At 35.6% G+C, this 27,315-nt stretch overlaps 1 protein-coding gene across 6 annotated transcripts in view; it reads left to right on the top strand.

Moving 5' to 3' along the window:
- Positions 1 to 27,315, top strand: part of Tinc (transmembrane protein tincar) — a 115,777-nt gene that overhangs the window by 33,763 nt on the left and 54,699 nt on the right. For 5 of the 6 annotated variants that reach the window (XM_070299230.1, XM_070299234.1, XM_070299229.1 and 2 more), the window contains one exon: positions 20,817 to 20,861. The exons of the other annotated variant lie outside the window; for it this stretch is intronic. The gene's annotated coding sequence lies outside the window, so the exon portion shown is untranslated. The remainder of the gene's footprint in view (positions 1 to 20,816; positions 20,862 to 27,315) is intronic. 6 annotated transcript variants of the gene reach the window in all.

Below are 27,315 nucleotides of genomic sequence, written 5' to 3'. Positions count from 1 at the left end.
CTGCAACGTACTGCTGCCAACACGTTGCCGTCAGAACGGATGGGACGGCTGACCGCGATATTATTATTGCGATCGCGAGTCTAATGTCTATCAAGTTCCCCGAAATTCGGATAAGCGCGCACCCAAGCATTATTAACCGATCTCCGTAATCGTGGCAGTTTCAAGGCAGTTCGATATCGAGCAACAAGATTACTTGCACGGTAGGGAAACACCTTACCGAAGATGAACGGTTCACCGAACCACGTTTATAAGCATACCGGCTGGTACGCATCTACTTAACAGTATATAGCTTATAGATACTATCATAATTATACTATACGATATGAAAATGATTACTAAAAGATATTTATCTCACGCGGAGAGAAAATTAAATTTATTTAGAAATTGCTTGAAGATAAAAGATGTTGAAGCCTAATTAATTCTTGAATTAATGGAAATGATGAATCATTTGCAAATTGAGCTTTGAAAAAAAAAAAAAAAAAAATTTTAATAAATCGAATAATAAAACGAGACACCTGTGTTTCAACTAATTTAATTTGGATCAATTTAATTTGATATAACCACGCACTTGCTTTTCGAGAGCGTAATTTGATATAATATCTCTTTCATGTAATAGGATAATATGTAAAAATATTTCAATTGCGGAAGATTAATCATTATACCGAATTCGATGGTCGATGATTTCTGTGGCCATGTATAATATCTAGTGCTGCGCGGTATAATTTCGTGGCTTGCATCGAGCCAGATGAACGAAGTTATCGGGTAGGATGATTACATGGGGGTTGAGGTGGGAATGTCCCGATATTTGTGGAAAGCTGGCAAAGTTTCCCTCGTAGTAGTAATATAGCGTCTGCGAAAATCGATATTCGATAATCACGAAATTCCAGAGCTTGTGGCGTCGTCTTTTCTTGCGAATCTTACCGCAAGATATTAAGGGAGCCAAAAAGAGAGTAGAGTCATCTATAAATTTATAAGCTTGATGCGGTTTAATACAAGACGTATGATTTATTATAATAAAAAGGGCAGAGATTAGAGTTTCCTCTTCGCTTTGTCTCGTAAATATAACTGCATTTCCTTTTATATATACGTCCATCTATTTCTCTCTTTTTAACGTGACAATCCATTATTTTTATTAATGAAAATAAAAATAATGGATTGTCACGTCTAAACTATAACTCGAGAGCTTCTTGGTTTTTTTTTGTTTTTTTTTTTTTTTAATCGGCTATAAGTAATTTGTATCAATTAACAAAAAAAAATGGGAAATTATTATATATAAAACTTTACAAAGTTTTTGGTACCATCGTAAAGATCATTATCGGTATGTTAAGAAATTTTGATATTATAATAACATATTAATAAGAATATAAGAGTGACGACTCTATCTTTATGTATGAAATTTTGTAATGGTTTTATAAAATTTATTATACTTTGCATTTTTAATATAGATTGATATGTGACATGTACACGGAGGTTTCGAAAATATACGTCACGTTAATTGTGACGGATGCGTACAGGAATTCTTGACGTCATTTATTTTAATCGAATTACCATTTGTCATTCTCTCGTACACTTTTTATTAAATTTTGCTGGGATTTTTAATTAGAGACTACAGCAATGTTGTTATTGCTGCTACTTGAACATGTATATATTCTTTATACGAAGCTTTCGATACATCGACAGACGAACATTATACGAGCTTATTTACACTAGAAATTTTACAAAAGTTTTTCTGTGCTCAGGTTGAGATTTCCATCTTGCTTACACAAGATGCTTGCGAATGCAAACATAAATCTGCCGCGTTAGTATATACGCATCGGTGTAATAAGGTCGTTGGCGCGCTTTATCGTTCCTGCACGCGTTATTTCTGTTTCGCCGCAAACGGAAACGCGCTCGGCTAAAAGGCGTCTTACTTATTTATTTTTCTATATTTGAACGGGACAAAAGAGCTATATATATATACCCTATTGGTTTTTCAAACAAAGAAAAAGCCACGATTAAAAGAATGCTGTTGCTGAGGGTAATATATATATAATTAAAACGATCCAATGGAAAACTCTTTAGTTTTTTAATTTATTAATGGCTACAGATATATTTCCCTTTTTTTTATATCATGCATAATAATACACATGAAAAAAAGGACAGGCGTGTTTATGATATATGAAAATGAAATTTAGAAAATAATTTACATTCGCAAACAATTTATGTCAACGTGTACGCCGTTTGTCAAGCGCAGAGCATCCAGATGGCAGTCTATTTCTTGCCATGTCGATTTAGTACGCCCGTAACTGCCAGTGCGCATGCAGCTGTGATCTTACCGCGGAGATCTTGCAAGTTTGTCGCTTTGGTGGGTGTGTTGTAGATAACGTCTCTTCGGCAAACTCGAATCTTTATATAAGAACGGTTGTTGAGCCCAGCATCGAGATTATGCTTTTGACAGTGCTCATCGGCGCTTTAATCTTCACGAACAATCTCTAGTCTCTCTCTCTCTCTCTCTCTCTCTCTCTCCACTTTATCGCTTCATAATCTATGCCTGTCAGCGTTGAAATAGCTTATACGGAAACAGACGAACAAGAGATCGAGCTCGAAGTCCTTTCTTCGTATGCTCCGCCACAAAACTAATTGCATTCATAAAGGTATTAATATTCCCCGGCTGAGTTCCATTAAGGGGAGAAGGAAGCTTGGGTTTCCGAACGGATTATTAGGGTGGATTTCTGATGCAGTTAATTCCCGGAGACCGAGGCGTCTTTTCTGCTTGATTTTCGTACCTCAGGTTTTCGGAGCAAAGTCGGAAACGCTACGCTTGCACGAGCGTCAGCTGTACATGATTTATTACCGTGTACGTATTAATATTATTAAGATTAAAGGATTTCGGGGGATTTTTTAGAAAAATTAGAAAATACACTTTGCGCCTTTTAGAAGAATTAATGATTTTTATATCGATTATTCGTCAAATCGATCATCTACAAAATTTGAATTATAGTATTATGTAGATACGCAATCGTGTTTCTGTTTGCTGATACACTGTATTCTTGTTTTACGCAACGATATTATATAAACATAGTAATTATATAGGTCGACAGCTATACCTTCATTCATATTGATATGTACGCAGTAAACACGAAGAGGACAAGAAAGTGTGGAAATGTGGCGAGATGGGCGTCGCGTTGCGTGCAATGGAATTTCGTCGGTGCGTGCGGAAATTACATTGTCGCACGCCAAGTGACCCATTCTATCGATTTTCTCATTGATGGCGTGTATATGTGCGTGTGTGTCAGAAACTTTGACCGCGCGAGTTATACTTGACCTGGCAGCGACGAAGAACTTTATAACGAGCGAATGTTTCGCGAACAAGAAAGACCGAATGGAATATTAAACACGAATTTTTGTTTCAAGATTTTAAGATATATCACAAATGAGTGATGCCGGACTGAAAGAGGAGTAATTATGCAGTGCAAATGGTTATCGTCGTCATTATTTATCCATATATACTGCCCCGCTAATGATACGCGTTACGTATTCGTTTTGTTGATTCATCAGGATAATCTGTTTATGTTAAATTGGATCATTAATATGTACGATTACGACACTTATGTTTATATAATCTTGTATTCTCTCTAACAGCTTTTGTACAACAATAATTTAGTAAATTGTGCAGCGAGAAAAAATTATGAAAAAAATTAGCATAAGAAAAAATTAAATATATTTAATGTTCAATAATTTGAAACTCATCTGATTGCATGAAAAAAAAATCTATAAAAAGGATTAGCTTATCTGTGAGATTCGATAATTTAAATTTATTTTCGTCGAAATAAAAAATGATGATTATCACACACACATACATACAACCTTCTCTCATGCTTAACTTGTTAATTCCCTCTCAGTTGTTCTATTTATTTATTAATTTGAGAACAATTGCCCTCTTGCATTATATATATTAAGGTACTCTTAAAATATCATTTTTACGCGCCAATTGTTTTTATGCATCAAACGATTTCGCAATTTTTGCTTGAATAGAGAACGAATCCATAAGTATCGAAAATCAATGCATGCATTCTGTGCTTTCTATGCTGCTGCTCCCTCCGGATCGCATTTAACTCTGCAAACACTACGACGTGATGTGGTAAGAGAGCTAAGCGAAAGATATCGTTTCAAGAGACTAAAAGGCTTGACTATAAAATAGTTGCGCGCGCGAAATTTGCATAATGCGAGCGTTACGACGAGAAGTGATCAGAATTGGGCGTGATAACGCAGTGAGACTTGGCGATAAGTGCTTTTTTTATCGTTACTCACAAGCACAAAAATGCTCCTCCGTAATTGATCCGACGAACGAGCCAATGTCCCATCGGGATCTCGCTGTCATCGCCATTTCTGTTAGCAATCGACGTTTCGCGATCAAATCTAGTCGTTTGCTCTCGAAGGTATTTCAAGAGTCGCAATCTTATATTTTTCTCCATGTATATATATCTTACTTTACGATTATTATTAGCATCATTAGTTTTAAGTGGCATCAATTGGCAGGTTCTTAACAAATAAAAACGAGCAATATGTATATACAATTTGAAGAGAGATAACAATTTTAGAAGATATTATTACAATTAAATTGACGTTTCGATCGCGAAAAGGAAATTAGGCGATATTTTTAATTGGACTTTATAATACAAATTGATGTTCTTTAGAAAGACTATCTTATTTGATTTTATTATCTTGCAGTTTTTTAAGACACGCTGTAAATTCTTATATTTCTTACGAACAAAGTATGCGAGAATGCATGTTATACGAATCATATTGCGGGGAGAATCTACTTGGCATGAAGAAAGCTCTTGGAATGCATGTAATATGTCATACTCTTACTAGACAAGTCTGAGTACCTGCTACTAGTGGATACAAATCTTACTCTCTTATTAGTCCCTTGACGGTGAGCTCCTGTCCTTCTGACACATCTAAAGTCCCAATAGATAATTATCGTATCTCTTGTCAATCACCTTGCTGGATGAAACTGACAGAAAATCTGACATGGGCTACGTGGGCTTGTTAACCGAGACATTGTCAATATCTTTACCTTATTCGTAGATAAGAAATTATGCTTCCGAAAAAATTTCTTTTTTCTTTAATATGCCGTTGAAATTTCAACGTCATTATTGATTGAATAATTTACACCGCGTGTGTGTTTGTGTGCTATGAGCTTAAATCAGACAGAAATTTATGCGAGACTGTTACGTAAATAATTGTATCTGTTATTATTTTCAATTTATTAGAATATTAATGTAAATAGTTATATATAAATAACGGTCATTCAACTTACTTATAAAATTTTCACTGATATTCGTATTAATATTTTATTATAATTTATTTAAGATATCTACTATTTTTTATTCTTACTTGTCTTATTAACGGCAGGAACTCAAATATGGTAATAAAATCAACAATACAATCAATAAAGTTTTTGGACTGTTTATAATTTCAAGAAAATTTGAGAAAGATATTTATGATTTTAGATGTTGTATATCTCAATACATATATATATATATATATATTTTGATCTCTATTTTATTTGTGTAAGTATTTTAAAAAGATTTCTATATAAGGGTAAACACGTTACGTAAAGGTAAAAATAAAATTCTGTCTTGTATGAATTTTATTATAAATTATAATTATAATTATAATTTTAATTATAATTTTAATTATAATTAAATTATAATTTATATTAATTAAAGTAGAATTAAAATAAGACACTTTTTTAATTAAATCGCTACGTGAGAAAATTTTTTGGAGGATTCCAACGACTTTACGAAACATACGTCTTCGCACAAGCATATTTATGTAAATTTAGATTTTAATAATCGTAATCTTCTAAATCTTATCTACAAGGCTACGTATAAAATCAAAGTAACGACACGCTATCGGTTGCGCTATCCGAAGCCATTCTATCGTTTGATCTCAGGATAAGTGTCCATAGCGAAGCGCGGGGCGATATTTGTACGTATACCCTCGTGGGTGTGGCGTAAACTCATCTGCGAAACGGGGGTTTTGTATATTAGGTTCGCGTCGGTAATTATACCCCGCCGGAACTGACGCTGACAATGCGGCCGTGCGTTGAGAAGAGAGAGAGAGAGAGAGAGAGAGAGAGAGAGAGAACGTCTGTGTGCGTTAAGGGGATGACCGTGTATCTAATGGAATGGCGCAGCTATAGTCTTCGGTTGGGCTAGAGGAATTGAACGTACGACCCTCGGAGAACCTCTCCTCTCTCTGCGCGAGCGCAAGCGTCTCTGTATTGGCACGGAATATCGAAATCAATTACCGGATTACTCGGCAAACCCCATTAACAAACCTTGTCCCGGCGAGCAATGATTAAATCGTCGGGAATTCGCGTGATCCTGCCAATCTAGTCGGATCTAGATTGATTTTGCAGCAACACGCAGCGGGCGCACCTGACTCGCGACGAAACGAAAAATTAAAAATATGTATATATCGGTTTTGCACGCCTTTCATTATACATGAGTCTGTTAATTAACCGTCGACGATTTCGCTGATCCTCGACAGAGTGAAAAGTGGAGGCAACTTACAAACGCCAGTTAACGTAACAAGCGACGTAATACAATACCGTGCATAAATTTAATTAAATCCATGCGTCGGCCAATTTCGGTTTTTTTTTTTTTTAATTATACGGGATTCCTATTCAGTTGTATTGAACGTGACGGTAATGTCAGTCAACAGCAAATTGCCGCGAATTTGGCGGGAAAGCGCACGCCATATCTTGATGACGATCCAATCTCGTTTGAGGATTACGAGGATTACTCTGGAGGCTTCGCGGAAGGGATGATTTGCTGTGCATGAGATAAGTGACCAAGCGGTTTTATCGGCATCGCCTTAATCGTCGCGAGCGAGTCATGTTCTTTGTCAGATCCCACGATTTCACAAATCTTCCTTTCTCGCGCGTTCTTTCTCATCGAAAGAAGATGGAGCACGATGGCGACGCGACTGTCTCACGCGGCTTAAGATAATTATTCGCTTTAGATTTAATTGAATATCGGAACGGGATGAGGTTTCATTAAATATATAAGATATGTTTAAATGAGAGGAATATACATGCATCATTTGTAAAAAGCTTTTTTTATTATTATTATTATTTTTTTTTAAATACTGTTTACAAATGATGTGTGTTCTACTCATTTAAATGTTTTATTGGAAATTTTTTAAATTGTAAAAATATATGATGAGAATTATTTTTCGGGAGAATTTTAAAGAAATGAGAGGGGTAACGACTGTCAACTGTACGAATCGTACCATTTGCGATTACAGATTGCGCACTGGTAGCTCAGTTGCCGGGGAACCGTTATCGGCTTATAAGAGGATGAATGTCGAATCCTGGATGGTGATGGCCATATCCTACGACAAGGAGGGGCGGGGGGGGGGGGTAGGGGGCTGGTGTAGGATTCGCGCCGCTTTGTAGTGTGCGCCATTGGATATTGATTGAACGGGAGGTAAGGCCAGGAGTTTGGAAACTGTCGGAAGGGTTGTAGCGAAAGGGTGCCAAGGAAGGGGGTGAGAATGATTACTACCACTTTACGCGTAAAGTCCGTCCGGTATTATCATTTATTATCGAAGAATATGAAGTACACTTATCAAATAGTAATAAATATTTCGTCGAAGATTATATGTGCAATATTGTTGATAAATTCTAGTTACGAATCAATAATCCAGAATTTGTCATTGGTCATTTAATGATAGAGTTTAACTCTAATTTTAATGAAGCAATATATAACACATGACACACTTTACACATTTGATAGTATTTGATAGTTTTTTTTTTTTTTTTAATAATATATTTAAGTAATTTTTTATAATACTGACAATTTTTTAATTTAAGAATATAAAAATTGTAAAGTTAAAAATCCAAACTAAAAAATATACTTTTTATAGACCCGGATTTTTAAGAGTGTGATATTGTAGGAACATTCTACAATATAATACAGTTTCTTTGTCACCTGTACGATTCGTGTGGAAACACCTGCGCTTACCTTATTATGGCCCCTTGCCTTTAGATATCCCGATTGATCCGTGCGAAGCACGGATTATGTTGCCAAGAATATTTTGAGATAAACGCTTCTTCAAAAATCGCTCCGTACACGCAGATTTTTTCACGCACTTGCGCGCACGCATATTTTTACGAAATTGAAAAGAGAAGATCATCAATATTTCAAACAGTTTTAAAGTTATCGCGCATTCCCCACGTTTTTTCACGTCCAACAAATTACTGGTATAATTCACTCTCATTATTTGGGCGTAAAAATAAAATTAATAAGACTACGCGATGTTTTTTTTTACTGTCCAACCGAAGCCGGATCGGTAGAGTTCGCAGGATGCGGCTAAAAAAGAATTATAATAGATTATTCAAACTCCGAGGTCGCAACTGACACACGAGCGCGTCAGTGCGAAATCCGCTTATTCATATCGCGCTTAAACGCGCGACTCGCCTCGGATGTATTACGTTAGTGCGTGCAGTTTTGACATATCGCGAAAAGCCGGTTGCGTAAAACACAGACACGATAACGGCGAAAGCTTTAAATTAACGAGCAGCTCCGCTGCGACGCTAAAATTTCTCGGTACGCCCCATAAAAATACGAACACACACGTTTACGTACGTTACGTAAAGTTTACAGGATTGCGGTGTTCTCTGCGTGCATGAAAACCATATGTGCTGGTGATGTACGAATATTTCTCTCATCTCGTACCTGTCTCTCTCGTGTACCTTGACAATTTTCACGGAATTTTATTACGATTTTTTGGAGCTACCTTGTGTATACGTGAATAATCGCAAATAAATTTAATAATCGCAGAATATATTTCTTTGTATTCGATATTTTTTTGTTACAAACGAATGAAGGTTCGTGGAATACGTGGGCAAGAGCTCTCTCAATGATTCATATCGAAACTTGATTGCAAGATAGAACTTTTTTCTGGTTAGTCAGTGAAACAAATTATTCGATCGTCCTTAATTTCGGAATTGACTCTTTAGAGAGATATTTATATGCATATCCGTGTTTATATTCATTAAAGCGATATCATTTTTAAATGGGTTTGAAGGACCGCAACCACTTATCCGTAAAAGATCGTACGCTGTTTAATTTCAGAAGATGAGTTCGCATTCACGATTTGATATCTTCCAATCTAACGTGACTGGCCTATAAATACGTGCCTGCTAAATTTGCGGGCCATAGTAGCGGCAAATATGCCTCGAAGAGCAACTTTAAGCTTCCGGTCACGTACGAAATATTTACGTGGAAAAATTCAATGCGGCAGATATATTTCTCAAAGTGCTGCACACATTTCGCTCCCTTCTTTTCTTTTCCTAAATCTCGAATATTTCATGTATAAATCGAAAAAAGACACTTTGCATTTATCAAAAAAAAATTTATCTATTAAAAATTTACACGATATACAGGGTGTCCCCAATTTAAATGGCAAAACTTCAAGAGCGTGTAGAGGACCGAAAAATTAAGACCAGAACTCCTTTAGAGGTTTGCTCATTTTTGCTCCATTTTAGAGAAAATCGCAAAAATTTAATCTCTCATTGTTAGTTACTCTCTTGAGTTGATTGGCACCGAATAAACTTTCTGCTTCAAGGTTCCTTACATATGTAAACACTTGATGTTATCCTTTACGGTGACAATCAATTGAAGAGAGCAATTAAGAGACCGAATCATAGATGCAGTGCATCAAATATCACTAGAACAATGTCCAGCTGCGATTAATGACATCAGTGTTAGATGTAATGCTCGCATTGCTGCAAGAGGGCAACATTTTGAACAATATCTGCATTAAATAGATGATAACATAAATAAAATTTAAATAAATAAGTAAGAAAACGAAAACTTGTTTTGTTTCTTTTTTTGTGATTTTCTTCAAAATGGAGCAAAAACGAGCAATCCTCTAAAGGACTTTCTGTCTTAGCTTTTCGGTCCCCTACACGCTCCTGAAGTTTTGCCATTTAAATTGGAAACACCCTGTATATTAATATTTAATTATATGATTTTAAGATCCACAACTCTCTGGTATAATAAAATAAAGTCCTCGGTGTTTTTTTTTTCCGGTTTCGTTTTTAATTCTTTATGAAAATCTCAGAGCAAGAGAACTCATATTTACCAAGTGTCTGGAAATAACAGTGAAAGTATGCGCTTTACAACATCTGGATGCCGGGAAATTCACCGACACGTTTCGCCGTTGTATCTACGGTTCCTGTAATCGAAATCCAGATAGAAACGACCTTAATACGATCCCATATCCCCGGCGATTAAGCAGAAATACACGGCTTACCATATTTCTATAGCTTGTCGATGATTCCCGCAAGGTGATGCTTACACACCTGGCACCAGCATTAACTGCAATTGCTCAAACACGGCAAGACTGATTGTATGGTAAACCTATTATGTTAAAGTTATAATTAGTTGCTGGTTATTTGCCTCTAGGTGATTAGGCAGTTAGTTCTGAGGTTCTGAGTACGAGTAATGAAATTAATCACTTGGATAATTTGGTAATTATACGAATAATGTTTTATATACGTTATACACAAATTTGATTTATAATGATTTATAATTAAAACAATGTTTGCGGTTTCTCTCTTTATAAATCACATTTAACGTATTAATCGCATATTATTTTAACTTGAAAGTCATTTGTTTATAATATCACTGCATATATTTCGCAAAAATAACTTTAATTAAAATATTTTCAAAGATTTTCGCAGGATATTAAATTTCGTCAAATAGCATTTGCATGTCTGTTCTCGATTACATTACGATAAGGGTACGATATTTCGTAAAATAATAGTAGAATAATAATAGAACATCTCTTCATTATAACCGGATTTAATTTCTGCAACTTGGCATAGACAGCGCGACTGTTTTAAAGGAAGAGAAGCTGTAATCTACGTTTTATACGCGCTTTCATTACCGGTTGCACGAGTAGAGACCGAAACTTTTAGCGTAGCATCGTAATTAAAGTTTAAAACGACGCGTATTATAATTATAAAACAAATGAAATTTGGTTTATACGAAATTAAATTCTATTTTAACGTTACCGCATCTTGCATCATGTGTGATATTATCGTAAAGACATATGAATCCACGTGTAATTTAACGGAGCGCGGAAGATATCTCATGCGATCGATTCTTCCATTCGTAATCACCAGATATCCTCGATAACACATCTTTTCGCTCTCCTTGCGTCCGAAATAACATCGCTACCCACGATTATGTACACGACCCGAAGCACTTGGGGCTTGTACCGTAACGCCCGGGAAGATACGGCATATCGAATCTATCCCTAGAAACGCCCGCAGGAACAGAATTGGGGGAAGTTTAAGAGATGACTCACCGCGCACCCTCCCAACTGACGCACCACCTTGCCTGTTCTTCCTCTTCCTTATTTTTTTTTTTTTTCCTACTAGGAAATATGTAAAGTGATATATACAGGCTGGCTGAAAAATTCATGCGCTTTTTACGAGATACTGAAAGTATAAAGAATGGTAAAAATTATTTCAGAGACGCTGTGTAATCACGATAGCTCCATTCCAAGTTACAAATGACCGAAGATTGGATTTTCATTCTCTCGCATATCGCGATATTTGTATCAACGTTGTCATCGTTTTAAAAGAGAGCGCGTTTCCCATTCTTTTGAATGGAGTATCCGCAGAGTATCTCCTACGCGCGCTTCACGGTATTCCCGGCATCGATCGGCATCGAAGGGTGGAGCAGGAAACAGGCATTCCAACGACTCCGTTTCACGTTGCAATGCCGCGGAAACACGTGCGCGAAATAATTTCGGGTTAGCCGGACATATTCTTCTCTCGTCTCTCGTTATAACGTTGCTTCGCGGTAACTTTCCGTTCATTCTCGCTCTCTTATTAAAAGATTAGTGTCGCTCGTTCTGTTGCGTACGATATTTGCATATTTTCATTTGTCCTTTCTTGTATACAGAATATACTATAAGAGAAAGAGCGCGAAATTAATTTAAAATTATTTAATTAAAGAATATAATTTTGTAATCTGTTTTGCTATTATCGTATAATTATGTAGAGTTTCAAACGTGTTCAAATTCGTATGTACGAATCTTCCTGCAACGTGTTAACATTCGTTAACGTTCATACGCTCTTCGACGATGACATTTTCTCGAATTGATAAACTCGCGAGTGGCTGGATGAGGTCTTTAATCTCCGGCCTGCATCAGCGATCATTCCTTTGGTCGGAATTATTAATTATACGAAGTGTGCGTGCTCTGGAAAAGTAAATTAAACGGAAAACGCTCTCGGGATATTGACGTGACGAAACCGACATACTGGTTTTGTTAAAGCATCGGTTTCGTTGAACCTGCCGCTCTAAATATAATCCCGGTCGTCGTCTCGAACGAGTCTTCTCTTACTTGCTTATTACACGAGCGGGTAATTATGACGTAGTAAAAATATCGGGTCTATAAATGCGGGACTACGTGAGATCGCGGCGTTAGCAGTATTGATATACATATATTATGAAGTTTAACTATGTGAATATTCACAAAAATAGGAGAGACCGCCAATTCAGTTTTGCAATTAACAAAAAAAAATCATTCTTTTTTTACCAATTTTAAAAACTATGTTTATATTCGAATGTCCTACGTAAATAATTCTCTCTGGAAAATGCATTTTTTTTTTTTTTTTTTTTTTTTTTTTTTTTTTTTTTTTTTAGGAATTTATATAGTATATTTATTTATGAGGAAAGTCACTGTTGATCGTAAACATCGAATCGCCGAAAATATAACAGTTTCCGACGTGCCTGCCAATAAGTCATCAGCTTCGCAACGCGAAGACGAAATCCGTTTTGCACTGGCGCCTACGAAAATGCATATTTGCAACGCTGTCGACCATAAAATTCCGTTCCCATTACGGCTGAACTATTTCCATCAACAGGGATATGTAGTCGGTATGACGTAAGTGCGAGATACATATTTCTATGAGTACTACGATAATTAAAAATATTTATTCATTTTTAACCTCGTATCGATTAAAGACAATATAAACAATATAAGCGATATAAATTATATTGCTTTATATTTTTCGTCTTATTCTCGAAAACCCCGTAATTATATTGCGTGATTATTTTACGGATGAACATTCCTTCTCATCCATGGGAAATTCTTCATGTGATAAATTCGCGCCGCATAGCTGTGTAAAGTATGCTTCGCTCATTATTCGAAGCAGTTCGATGGAAAATCAATGTTCCTACGGAGAACAGCTTGCAACATTGATACCGCCAGTCGCGGCTTTCATTGTGTTACGTCGTCATTCAACCGGCGGCGATCGATACGAAAAGTAGAACAACTTCTGCGAAGCCTCGTGTCGGTACCAGGAAGAGAGCTCCGTAATGCTTCTACTTTGTATTTCCAGAAAATCAATTCTGCATTTCCGTTTACAAGGTACCTGAAATGTCGTTGAGTGAATAACTCGTGAGTATAAATAAATCTCGATTGTACCGTGTTACGGTTGAAAAATAGTTTGCATTGGATCGGAGAGAAAAAAAAAAGGAGTTAAGGAAGTAAAGAAGTTAAATAAAGAGAAGTTTTTCGAAGAACATAATCGAGGAAAAGAGATCAATGATTTGTTAATCAATATGTATTAATTGATATATGTTACTCCACTTTTTTTTTTTTTTTTTAATTTGTTGTAATAATTACTTTTCCAAAATGATCCTAATATAAAATGACATACGTATTCTTATTTTTTATCTCTTGTAAATACAATATAAAATCGATAATAGTAAATTTTTTTATACACGACTCTTTCGAGATATTTGTTGCTTAAAATTGCATGATTTTCTGCGACTTATTCTCGCTTATGAAGACACGCCTTTTGTTTATATCCATATCAATATATTCAACAATATTCCAAATGCCGTATGTGAAATGTATCACAATATACGACGTGATATCGATAACAACGATATGTAACGTGTGTATTCCGCATGTTTCAAAAAGTAAAATGCGGATAACAGAATAGTGGATGCTGCGATGCGTTTTAATATCGATGATACGAATCATTTTCGACGGTGTATAAAAATGGGTGAATGATTGACATGTTTCGAAACTATCATCATCCTAAAAGGACAGGATGTTTTGATTCTCCTCCCCTCTTTACCCGAATTTTCTACATAACACGCACACGTATGTGTATATATATTATCTATATATATATATATTTAGATATAGATATAAAATCGATATATACGTATATATTCTTCTTAAAGAGCTTTTTTGAGATCTGTTTTATGCACTTATTGAAACGAGCATATCGTTGTATCGAGAAATATCAGTACATCAAACGACGATTGAATTTCACTCGCGATCGCAACTCAATTGACTATGAAAATGCTTTGAGCGAGAAGAAACAATATCTTTATCTATCTGCTATCCGCGGAATATCGAAAAGATGTGCACTTGATAAACGTATAGACATGTATAGAGATTCCTGAAATGTTTAAAAAAGTCAATGTTGCGCGCAAAATGCTTGAATTAGCGTCTTCTAATGAAAGATACATCAAGCTCAATACAATTATTAATGAATTAGACGCAAATAGAGATATTGAAGTCTCATATATATCCATTGTAGTTGCTTCAGTAGTAGTTCAGATATATGGAATTATAGCCGTGATTAAAATTTGCTGGAGCATAACGAATCAGGCTACTGTTAATATCGCGTAACGAGGTGAGCAGACCACATAAGTTACAGAATTCTATAAATGAAATTGCGCAGTCATAACAATAATAACATTCAGTTGATTCATGTTGAATGAAGTTGTGATTAACGTGACATAATTAGAATAATAATTATGTATATTTAATTTTTAGCATACAAGATTACAAATCTAACTCGACGATGTATCACGGCACAAAATTAAATTCAAAATATTTAATTAAATATAAAAGACTCAATATATAAAATACAACATAGTTTAGAAATAAAATTAATACTCTTGATAGGGAGGAAAAAGGAAGAGAGCTCTTCAAGAGTTTCTCGGAAAATTTCCTTTCCTTTATGGCAAGGAAATATAAATAGAATATAAATAGAAATATAAATAGAATACATTTTGCAAATTAATATCGAACTGAGTAAAATAAAGAAGTTTTATTAGTTCGGAATTAATTACTTTTAATAAAATAAGCAAAAACATTGTGCATATTTTTGCTTTGGCTTTGACTTTATGATATAAATATTTTTATTTTAAAAACTACAATGTATTATAGAGTACTAGAGTATAATAAAATATAGTATAGTACAATAACACGCTGCACATATCATATTTATTATATTTTATAATAGATGTGAAGATTTTTTTCTCTCCATTCGTAATAATATGATATTGTGCCATTGTTTTTGCAAACGCAAATATGTATATAGCGTGCAGCCCGAGATTATTTCCATATCTTAAGTTTCCCGCACTACGACTTGGACAGTAAAAGTTCCTCAAATTATTCGCCGTAGCAGTTGAATTTTCTTCACTTGTGAATTTCTCTTCCCGTTGCGATATGGATAAAAGAGTAAGCTTGTAAATCTACCCTATGCATTTTCTTTTTCCTGAAACATCATAGTAATTAATTCTCTAGCATCCACATATATTGCACAAACTGAAAAAAGTTTTATTTTCGATCCTTGATAACGCGTAGTTTCTGTAATCAAGTATAATTATTTTTCATTATATGTCGAGAGAAAAAAAAAAGATCACGCGCTATATGTAAAGAAATAAAAAAGCATTCGCGCTTATGCGTTAACACTTGAATACGCGCACGCAGCGTTACAAGACAGACGTTAAAGAGTACTACGTTGCGCCATTTTCATTCATATTTTGTCTGCCAAATAGAAACTGGCGCACGTCGATATTGCCTCTCCCTGCCATTCCAAGTACATTTTTCCCGGATGTGTCTCGCTTTCTGGAGAATCGGTCTCGCTGTGCGCGTTTACTTGACAATTCCATTACCGGGAGCTCTCCCGTTGGTGGCGGGCGGAGGACACGTGCCGCCGTTCGATTAATCGAAAATAGATCGTCGCAGTGAATGCCCCGACGATCGAAGCTATCGTCGACACACGGCGCTTCCAATTCGCGCTTTCCCGAACGAAAACTCAACACGAATCGCGGTCGAGTTTTCCTGCGGTAAACTCGTTTCCAGTCGACCAGTACGAATCGCTTCGAATGAAGCCACGAGAACTGACGTATATTTCGATTGGACTCGGACATTTTCTCTATATATATACGATTGCTTTATACAGATGCAATGTTTCATAGCAATAACTTTATACACGCCATATACCTACAGGTTGCAGTTAATTATCTCTCGCATATATCGTTCTATTAATCGTCTCAATTTATATTTTTTAATAATTCTGAATGTGTAATCGCAAAGACAGAGAAATTTATCTACCATATACATATCTTTACAGAATTCGCGATTTATATTTTAATATTGTTATAACAGACTTATATATTATTGCACGAAAAAATTTGTAGGAAAATCGAACTTTTGTCTGGGTTTATTTCAGTACTAGTTAGAGCGCTTGTTTCTCTGTTGTTTCAGTACATAGAGGGACTTTTCGTAATCGACGAAAATACACACAGCTGCTGCGGCACGTAAAGTAAAGTAGCGAAAAAGAGCTAGAAGCCCGGTATGCTTACAACTGTGAAAAAGCGTCACACATCGTCTTTACACCTATAGTTCGGCGTCGGAAGGAAAAAGAGCGCCCGCGCTCTCTCGCATATATGTGTGTGTGTGTGTGTGTGTGTGTGTGCATGTGTGCGAACGTGAAAAGCGGACGACGAAAAGAACGGCTTCTTTTTTCACCGAAAGCTTCAGACTCCCGCAAACGTGACTCAGATGAAAAATCGTCTCGCCACCTCTTTTCGTCCTCGCGAATTACCTACGTCGGCGGGAAAGCGGTTTACGTAACGTCTCCGACGTTTCTTCGAGAATACGTGGCACACTTACTAATACAACACGTTACAGCTGCGTCGGTGATTTTACCTAGTAAATATCAAAACCACTTGGAACTACACCGAAACTTACCTCAGTAGTTTTTTACGAAAGGAGGAAAAAAAATTTGCCGCGTAGAATATTTATCCGATATTGAAAAGAAGGGAAAAATGCCAGTACAATTTTGATAAAGTTCAGCGTTAAATTCAGGGACGAGGACTCATTTTTAATTTTATAACCAAGGGATTCTCTCTCTCTCTCTCTCAGTTTGATAAAGATTCAACTGTTTAATGTTACAGAAATGGAGACAGGTAAATATCTATGAAATATCGAAGCTTGAACACTAGCTCGAATTCAACTTATTCGAAGCACATACCACAGATCGGTCGATTAAATTCGCGAATTCCATATTTGGGATTCGATACGGTGTCCTTCGATGCTAATCTCACGCGTCGCCGGCACCGTCGCGGTTTCTCGAATTCGCAAATTGCGCGTCAGTATAATTCGGCGCGAATTTACGGTCGTCGCGTATCGAGCTATTCTGGGTGTATGCGCGCGACCGTCCAAACACGAGGCGAAAATGGATGCACGAACGTACGGGAATTAACGATGTACGGCGTGTGTGCCCTCAGCGAAACGCAAATAGCAATGCGAACGCAACGGCAGTCTAGCGATATTCGCTCAACCTGTGGACGTGTCAAACCCGCCCGAGCGTTCCACGTGTGCTGTTCATCGACACGTGCGCGCGCGCCCCGCGTGTAACACAATCAACCGAATTCAAACTAGAGAGATGCGCGAATTTAATAGGATATTGATATTTTTATTTGTATGTGATATCGCGAATACTGCACAAAAGTGCTGAGATGCTGTGTTTTTTATATTTTCTCTCATACAAAATATCGACGATACTTGGTATCGGTAAAAGTATCTACGATGACCGAGAGAACTAATTAAATTTTTGTAACAATAATTTAACAACACAATAAATTAACGAAATGCAAATAAATAATTAACTTTTTTTTTTTTTAATAAGAGATGAAACGAAAGAAGAGGGATAAAGTTAAATAGACATACAAAATTTTTTTATTACACGCGTCAAAAATTTTCACAATCTCAATATAAAAATTATAAAAATTATACTAAATATTACAAGTTGTAAATCGACATAGTATATGTCTATAAAAAAGAAACGTCAAATTTATTGAAATATAATAAGACTTGATATATCGTGATTTGTTATAAGATTAGAAAAGAAAGTAGCCTTCTCTTTTTTTTTATTCAAATAATTCTTGATATCGTGATAAATATAACCGTATGTTTTGTATAAATTGCTACGATCAATCAACGTAATTATACCCGCAATCGTTTCCGCGCTTGAAAGAAAGTTCGCGTCATCCAATAAATATGCAATGTATAATGGTGAAATGGTAATTAATGGATAATCTCCGATATTTCCTTCGAGATACCATCCATCACGATGTTCCCGCGAGATTAAACTCGCTGATATCGCATCGTCGTAATCATGCGTGTTGCATCAAGTATGGAGACAGAAAACAGGAACAAACGTACGAAAAAAAAAAAAAAAAAAAAAAAAAAAAATGGGAAATGTTCTCTGATTTTGTTACATTTGATTCAAGCATTTCTATTATTATACTAAAATTTAGATACAATATTTAGATTGATTAATGGATGTTAGATGTATTTAAACATATTAATATTTATGTAACGTATTTAAATATTAGGTACGATGTTATGTTAATAAAACTTACACGTCAGAAATTTTTATAATTCGGTATTTTATCAACGCGAAAAAAATGAATGTTTCTCTCTTATTTGGATAGAATCGAGATTAATGATTTCTCTCTCGGAAATTAGACATTGTCGTGGGTTATTTCCTAAGGGATAAGGGAAAATGTCGTCTCGACGCGTCGCAGGGAAATACAATTGCCGTACTTTCTGCACTCATAGAAATATAATTCCACGATTAGATGCGCGTTAACGTAGACTTCGAGGGACACTCTAGTCGAGCGAGGGCTTGGTCGTCGTCTACTTTGTCATTATCAGAATGAGAACTTTGGAAATCCGCCCACGTGGATAATTCGACGACACGACGATACGCCTTATTCCTACTCTCTCATTTCTATTCTCTTTCTCATCATTTCTCTCCCTTGTCTGTTCTGGTAATGTCGATGACATTACCGCAATTTCTAAGTCTATTCTCTTAATTAGAGAATTTGGCTAATTATATGTAGCGGAGAGGACATTAATTATAGAATTGCATCTCGGATAAAGTTTACAGAAATCTGTGTAAGCGCGGAGAAAACTATTGTATAAATGAAATTCGATACAAGAAAAGGATAGATCAAAATTAGAATCGCGAATTGGAACACAAAATAGAATTTTGATGTGTAATTTCTGCAATAAAAAATCAGAATATATATATATATATTTCGAGACATTTTCTATAATTGATATAATTATTCGTAACGTTCGCGGGTATGAAATGCAAGAACCCAGGAATCCAGGAAATTATAGATGCGCCGTTAATTGATCAGCGTCGACGGTGAAGCTGATCAGCCGCTAATAATCGCGATGCCGCATGAACTTCAACCTTGATAAGAAGCGACTTCGCCCGATCGATGTGCCCGCCGCGGCGGTTAATTAATGTTCTCGGGTATTTGCGTCGTGAGACTCGGGGGGTCCGATCGATAAATTTAGGACGGCGCGGAAACTAGTTTGCGTGTAACACAGGATAATTGTCGGTAAACTATACGAAGGGCGCGCAGAAGATCTATTTAGGAGTTACAAAGTGTTCCCAAGCTAGAATAAAGTTATATATTGCTGAGATTAAATTAATTAAAATTTACCCAATCAAATTTATATCAAGTTTATGTATAATTAATATTATAATTAATACAATTAATATTTGCGCGTGTAAATTTGGGAAGGAGACGGAGACGAAATATCGAAACCATTCGCGTAATTGTTATTATTATTTTACCGTTATTTTATTATACTTTAATAATAATTTAATATAATATTGAAACAGCATGTTTCAAAAAATTAAATCGAAACATATAAAATAAATCTTGTAACTTTTAAATTAGCATATTTATTTAATAAAACCTAGAGCTAATATTGCTATACGTTACGTAATATTTGTTTGATTGAAAAAAAAAGAAGTTGTACGGATAAGATTTAAAGTTCGATTTATTCCTCGAGTAATTCCCGTTCTGTAATTCTTCGTTATGTCAATGCAAATTGCAAGATAGACTGTGCAAGATAGACTTTCGCTTGACTTTTTAGAATATCAATAACTCCGACCTGGAGGAGTTGTCTTGCTCAATTTTCCTATCTTCGCTTCATAGATGTTGCGTGCATGTATCGGCTCTATTTGTGAGTTTACAAGTTCCGAGGCTGTGGAGTAAGGTACTTTAAACTGATTGCGAGTGATGTATCGGTGTATCATGCTTAACACGACGTAGCAATCAACTTGCCATGGCATCTCGGGTTTTGATACAGCTACAGCGCAGTGTATGTCTTCTATGCATTTATGAATAATTACATTTGACTGAAGAAACGTCTCAGTATTCTTCTTGTAATAAAACACACAGGATGTTCTATTAGAATTAAGAAAATGGTATGTCAATTTTGCGCAATATCTATGCATAGTTAATTTCCGACGTAACTTCGTACACTGGAAGGCTATTAATAAGATTATACTCTCTTTGGAGAACCGAATATTTTCCAGCCGTCTCTTCAATTCCGTAAAATAGCTCAACACATATTCTCTTCTAATCTAATAAAAACTTCACTTTCCGTTTCAGATCTGTTTGGTGCCCGATCCTCGTACGAAGACAGTTTACTACTCGGTAAGTTAATTATGCCGACAATTAGGTTATATAACACGAGTATATCTTCATCGTTGAAGAATGCCGGTACGTGATCTCGTCCCTCGATAATCGTCCACCTGCCGTTTCGATCTCGATGAAAATTGCGAGGGTCAGACGCATTACGCAATCGTAATCCGAGAATCGCATGCAAACCGCAGTTTCGAATTTCGTAAGTAAGGGTTTCCACCAGCAGCGGTTCCGCTTCTGGTGGACGGAGGCTCAAGCGAACCGCATTTCCGAGTTTAACCAGCTCAGCTATTTACCGACGCAATCGTTCGGTAACTCCGAGCATCGTCGCTCACAGGAAAATAGTCGGGAAAGTTCTCGAATATGACCCGACGGAATAATCGTTGACTTGCGGAGACACGCTCGAATTGTGCGTACCGCTTCCACTTTGTTCCCTGCCTCGTTCGTCTCGATCCGTTGCCGAATCTATATCATCGCGATCGCGCTAAATTGCCTCCCTTATCTGGGGAAATTCCTCGACTAAACTTTTATTCCACTCCCTCGGCTGAGACCGATTCCCCGAGCCTCAATAGCTTCGCGCATATCGCTTTCCTTTCTCTATCGCTCTTCCCTCTAATATACTAATGCATACCGGCTCTCTCCTCGATACTACTGCACCATCACCCGCGCCATATTCGCGCGAATGCTTTTTATTCCGCGCGAAAACTCAATTAATCTCAAGATGTTCAGTTCTTCTTTCTACGCGGAGAAAAATATCCTCCACGTTTATCGATCGCTTTCTATTTCTTGGCATTTCTTTTCCGCTTCGTCATCTTGTGCAATGTATTGTATTTTCTAGATCGACGAATTTGAAGCTCGTTTCTTGATAAAAATTTCGATGAAAGATTATCTTTTATCATAATTTATCTTTAAGTATCAAATATAGTATCTTGATGATTAAATTCAATTAACGCTTTTTTAATTGTTTTCTCCCTTTGAAATTAGATAAGAATGTTACAATTGCTATTACAGTGCTTTTCGATACGCAGTTTTTAAATCATATTTTAATGTCACTATATCTAAATTCTCTCTCTCTCTCTCTCTCTCTCTCTCTCTCTCTCTCTCTCTCTCTCTCTCTCTCTCTCTCTCTCGCATCATAGATTTGGACGAACAGCTTGATCAATAAAAAAATTACTACGGTGTTTTCGGCTATCGAGTAAATTAACGCGCGTCCGTTGTCGTCGTTGAAGTTATCACGGGATTGTTTCCTTCTTGGAATCACGCACGTATAAAGCCTGCCGACGCACCCGAAATGGGCTCTCCGAGGTTCTAATTTCGGCCAAATCCGTTTTACTCCCCCGTACTCGTCCATTTCTTTTCCCTCGTGGCAGTTATATACATCGATTCTTCCCCGACCTGGGTCAGATAATTGCTTTCACTATCGAAACATTGTTGTTTCTTACGAAGATGAATAGTCAGTTTCTTTGTTTCCATAAAGGAATTTATTAATATTTGCCTTTTATCAGAAATTTAAATTTACAGAATTGAAATTGTTAAAAAAATTTTATGCGCAACGTTAAACAAATTTTTTTTTTTTTTTTTTTTTTTTTTTTTTTAAACTTGGTAACCATTTCCGATAATTTATTCAATATTATATTTTTAAAATATAGCGAGCTCCAAGAGTTAATCCAATCATTAATGTATTCGGGATTTTTAATCATATAAACTATAGCAAGAGATACAGAGAGGAGCAGGAAAAACGACCGAACTTTGTCTATTAAGGGAACTTGGGACTTGATGTAAGTACATAAGCACGTAAGCAGGAAACTCCTTCGTGCTTCCAACTACTCGCAATTACATATTTCTTAATGCATACGGCGTACGTGCTTAGATTACGCTTTCGCTCCTTACGATAACACGATGAGGTTACAAAAAGCAAATCACTTATGAAAAATACTTATGTTTAACACGCTACTTGTTGCCATATTAACGATTTTGTGCCGTATTTGTGCAGTATTTTTCTAGAAACGATGTAGTTTTGTATTCATATTAACAATAATCATGATTTTTTTTTTTTTTTTTTTTTTTATGCACCCTATTCATGTTGCGAAATGCAACTCGAACGAACCGATTATATGCTTATTTTTGTTTTATCAATCTTGACTGCAATTTTAATTTCTTTAACTTTCACCTTTGCGGACACATTTATTCAAGCCCGGAAAATAATACGGTCTTGGTAAGCGGAATGATTTGACATTTTCTAGTGTGCGCGAATGACAAAATATCGATCCTTTTTTTGGCAAACGTTATTTTCTTTCGAGTCAAGAATCCAAGGCTCTCCTGCTATTCTCTTGGGAATGTAAGACAAGCAGACCGAATGCTCGCGGGGTAGCAATATGGCAGCAGCAGTCGTGAAACATTTGCTCCCTTAATCTAAGACGGCGCCTAAGGCGGATTATTGAATTGTGAAGACTGTTCTTTTCGGTAACAAATACGTCTTATTTGCGAGATAATATCTTTTTCGAAAATAAAAAAAGCATTTTCATGGGACGCTTAATTATTTCGTCAAATTGTTTTGCATGGATATTTAATTATAAAAGATATTTAAATTGTAAGAGATTATTATTTTACTGTTAAAAATATATCGTCTAATAACTAATATTGATACATTTAAAATGATACAAATTATCAGGCTAAAGAGAAAGAGAGAGAGAGAGAGAGAAATATTTTAACACTAACATTGATAAAATAACTACTGAGGAGAGTTTAAAAAAAATTTTGTTATTTCTTTATAATGCTTTTAATCATAAATCAAGCATATCTACAGATTGCTAGATTTATTACATCAAGGGAACATCGCACAATTGATCTTTTTATGAGTATCTTTTTCGCTAATGCATTATACAATCTGTTTTTATCAGATATTTATTCAAGAAATTTTTGAATGGAAAGATATAAATCTATATAGAAGATAAGACAATAATGATATTGTGCTTTTTTAACTTTTTACAAATTTGCAATTTACACACATTGCAACCAAGCTTGTCGGGAATATTTAACATCTTTTAGTGTCAAAGAAGAAAATAGGACCTGTACTTTCGCGCACACCCGTGAATCATTTCCGTCATACGACATCCAGTATTATCGGATGTTCCGTGATGCGGAAAATATTGTCGACGCAGATGCGGGCGAGAAATAAGATGCGCGTGAGATCGGTTGATCTACGGACCCCTCAAAGATCGTACAATTTCTGTGGAAAGAGACAGCTTGGTCTAGCTGGAGCGTCTTCTTATCCACCCCCTTATAGGAAAGGTCTCGTCTTTCCGGTCGGCGATCGCGGCGAAGTAGAGAACTCCCTATTCACTCCGTCTACCCATCCTCACATCTTTTCTCTCACCATTGAAGAAATCGATTTTCTTCCGCCTAGGGGGACGACACGGTCCTCGCGAAATAGCTAGTCGCATTTATTCTAACGACTCCCAGCAGAGTCGGCGAATGCTATCGAACGAAGCGATATAGTACGTAGTTTCTAGATTTTAGGACTAACAGTATATATGTATGGAAATATATCGTGGTGTGTTTGTGTGTTGTGTCGTCTAAAACGTAAAATGACATGCGATAAAGTTTTTCGTCTCTATATAAATGAGCTGTCTCTTCTTGATCACTTATAAATGGCACAAATTTTGTAACAAATATCTGTTCTATTTATATATTTATATTCTGAAATATATATTTATAATTAATATATCAAAATATATTAATAAAAATATATATTTAAAGATAATAAATTATAATTAAAGTGAATTGTGTGTGTGTGTGTGTGTTGTTATTATTAAATAATATTTTATATAACATGATATAAGATACATTTGCTACTTTATTTTTATTAAAAGTGCATGTTTTTCTCCGAGGTCCCAACTTCCATTTATGATCGATAACATTTCTTGTTCGGTTGATACATTTTGCACAGCAACTTGCTATTAATTAAAAAGATAAACGATGATAGCTTTTCGCACTCACGAACAAGAAGTTTGAGAGAGACGTTTACTCGTTGAAATCGACTTTCTTAAGATTAGGGGAATGACTTGTCTGTTACGAGATAGTACTAAAAACATTTATTTTTATGGTGCCGAAGGCGAGTAGACGATGAAATAAACATATAATAATGATTCAATATTGGGGGAGAGCTCCGACGATAGCTCTTAAGCTATTCGCTCGGAAGATTTGAAGAAGCAAAAAAGATGTACCTTTATTATGTAAAATGTATTGTACTTTGGGCATCAAATATATTAGTGATCGAAATTTCTTTTTCTCGTTACTAATGGGATATTTGATCTTATGAAAGGAATGTACGATTAGAGATTGTAGAGATATAAAATTGATATAAATTTATATTAGATTTTATTGAAGTAATATTATTATATTAATTTATAATGTATGATTGTGCTTTGTGTTTATGAATATTATATTTTTTATCAAATTATATTTTGATAGTGATAAAACGATGAATTTTTTCAAATTAAAAAAAAAATTCTCACTTTCTCAAAAACATAGAATGAATTTTTGTTATCGTAGGTACCGTATCGCCTAGATATTCTTTTGGTAGATAGGATTTCTATCTCGTGCATGTCACTCATTGAGAGGAATCGCAATTCAGACTCCAGATCGATCTCCTCGAGAGTTCGCTAAGGCCCCCGTTGCTTTTTTTTTTTTTTTTTTTAAGGGTTAAGGTACAATATAAATTCCAATGTTTTTCAGCGCACGTGACATAACTGTTTTCATGAAGATGGATTTTCTCGAGAAATACTGTACATTAAAAATTGTTTTTTTTCCAGATCTTGTTATTACGAAATTAGAAAAAATATTTGCTCACAAATTTTGGCTTTTTTATTCGCAATAGTTCTGAATGTTTGCTATGTACTCGTTTCGCAAGCGATTCTCGATAAGGATAACGTAGCGCGATATGAATTGCCTGATCTTTGTAATATTTTATTTATTCTTTATTGCATGCTGTTGATATAGCGACGGATTCATCTTTTATTTATGGAAAATTATTTATCTTTGCTTACTCTCGCGATAATCTTCTCTTCATTGCTCGGATAAGACACAGGTTTATTATCCTGTATTATATCCTGTGTTATATCCCGATGGAAATATTTGTGCGACTTGAGAGGAGATCCCATATATACCATTGTGAAAATTAAAGCAATCATTAAATATTGAATAACATTTCGTACGACTTGTATATATGTCTACGGAAATACAACGGGACACGGATTGCTAGGCTGCATTTCTACGAGGGTGTCGTAACAGTCGATAACATTATTGTGTTCCATTTGGTCCTCGGAGTCGTAGGAAATGGACACTTTCTCTATCAAGCAGGAATGTATTCTCGAATGCGGGATATTACGCTCGATTTGTTATATGCCGGCAGTGAGTTCTCACTGGAACGAGATTGGTGCAGCGAGATCCGTATTATGACGATCGATATCTATCCTTTCTCTCTCTCTTTCTCTGATAGTATTTATTAAGATGTTATTTATAAACGAGTATTTATGTCGAGTACGATCCAGATAAAGCGTTTCTCCATTTATATCGTATTTTAAAGTGACTTCGACTTATTTACGATAACAAAAACTTGATAATATGCAATTTTTTTTATTACGATTGATTCAGGATGTCTACTCTCGGGAAAAATTTGGAAAACTTGAAATTCTCAGAGATTTCTTTTGTACCAGGAGTAATCAGGGAATTTTCATGGAATTTTTATTGGGACTCGAGAAATTTTTTTCTAAATTCTCTTTTTGATTATTTTCTTCCTATATTGTAAACAGTCGACAAGTGAAAATTACGTGTTTATATATATTCTCTATTTATATATATTCAATATCTTAATAAATATTGAATATATGAGTATATATCTTTTACAATTTTTAGCCATTAGAATTTAGTATTAGGAAATGCATAAAATAAAAAAAGTTCTTTAAGAAAGTTGCAGCAAAGAATCTTTAAATATTCTCTTTACCTGGAATTTTGAACAAAAATATCTGGAGGATCAGGGAATTTTTACAAGATTCGAATAAATACTCCGTGAATGTACTTTGAATATAATATTCAACAATATAGCTTGCAAGATCAAACAATATTTAATTATTTTTAATTCGTTCAATCGTTATTAAGATTACAATATTGTCTTGAAACAAAAGTAATTTTTTTCGAATTTAAATATCCATCTCTTAATTGATGAGGGTAGATGAAAGCCAATTACAATGCGCATTGACGATTCCCGCTATCGGACGGAAAATTTTGCGGACGGACGGACGAACGGACGCAGTTCTGCGTGCAAACGTTAAAATTAAATACGCTCGCAATTAATCCCGCATTTATGAGGTCGTCGCGGGATATCGGAGGGGTCACGTGATCTGTGCGAAACGGGAAGCGGGAAGCGTCGAGAGAGTACGGAGGGAGAGAGGGTGAAAATTGTGTA

Source organism: Polyergus mexicanus, unplaced genomic scaffold (assembly GCF_030449975.1).
Source record: "Polyergus mexicanus isolate NDT 795.1 unplaced genomic scaffold, iyPolMexi1.0 SCAF_7, whole genome shotgun sequence".
In the NCBI taxonomy this organism is placed as follows: Eukaryota; Metazoa; Arthropoda; class Insecta; order Hymenoptera; family Formicidae; genus Polyergus; species Polyergus mexicanus.
Note: the sequence above shows the minus strand (reverse complement) of the source record. Positions and strands in the feature narration are given on the sequence as shown.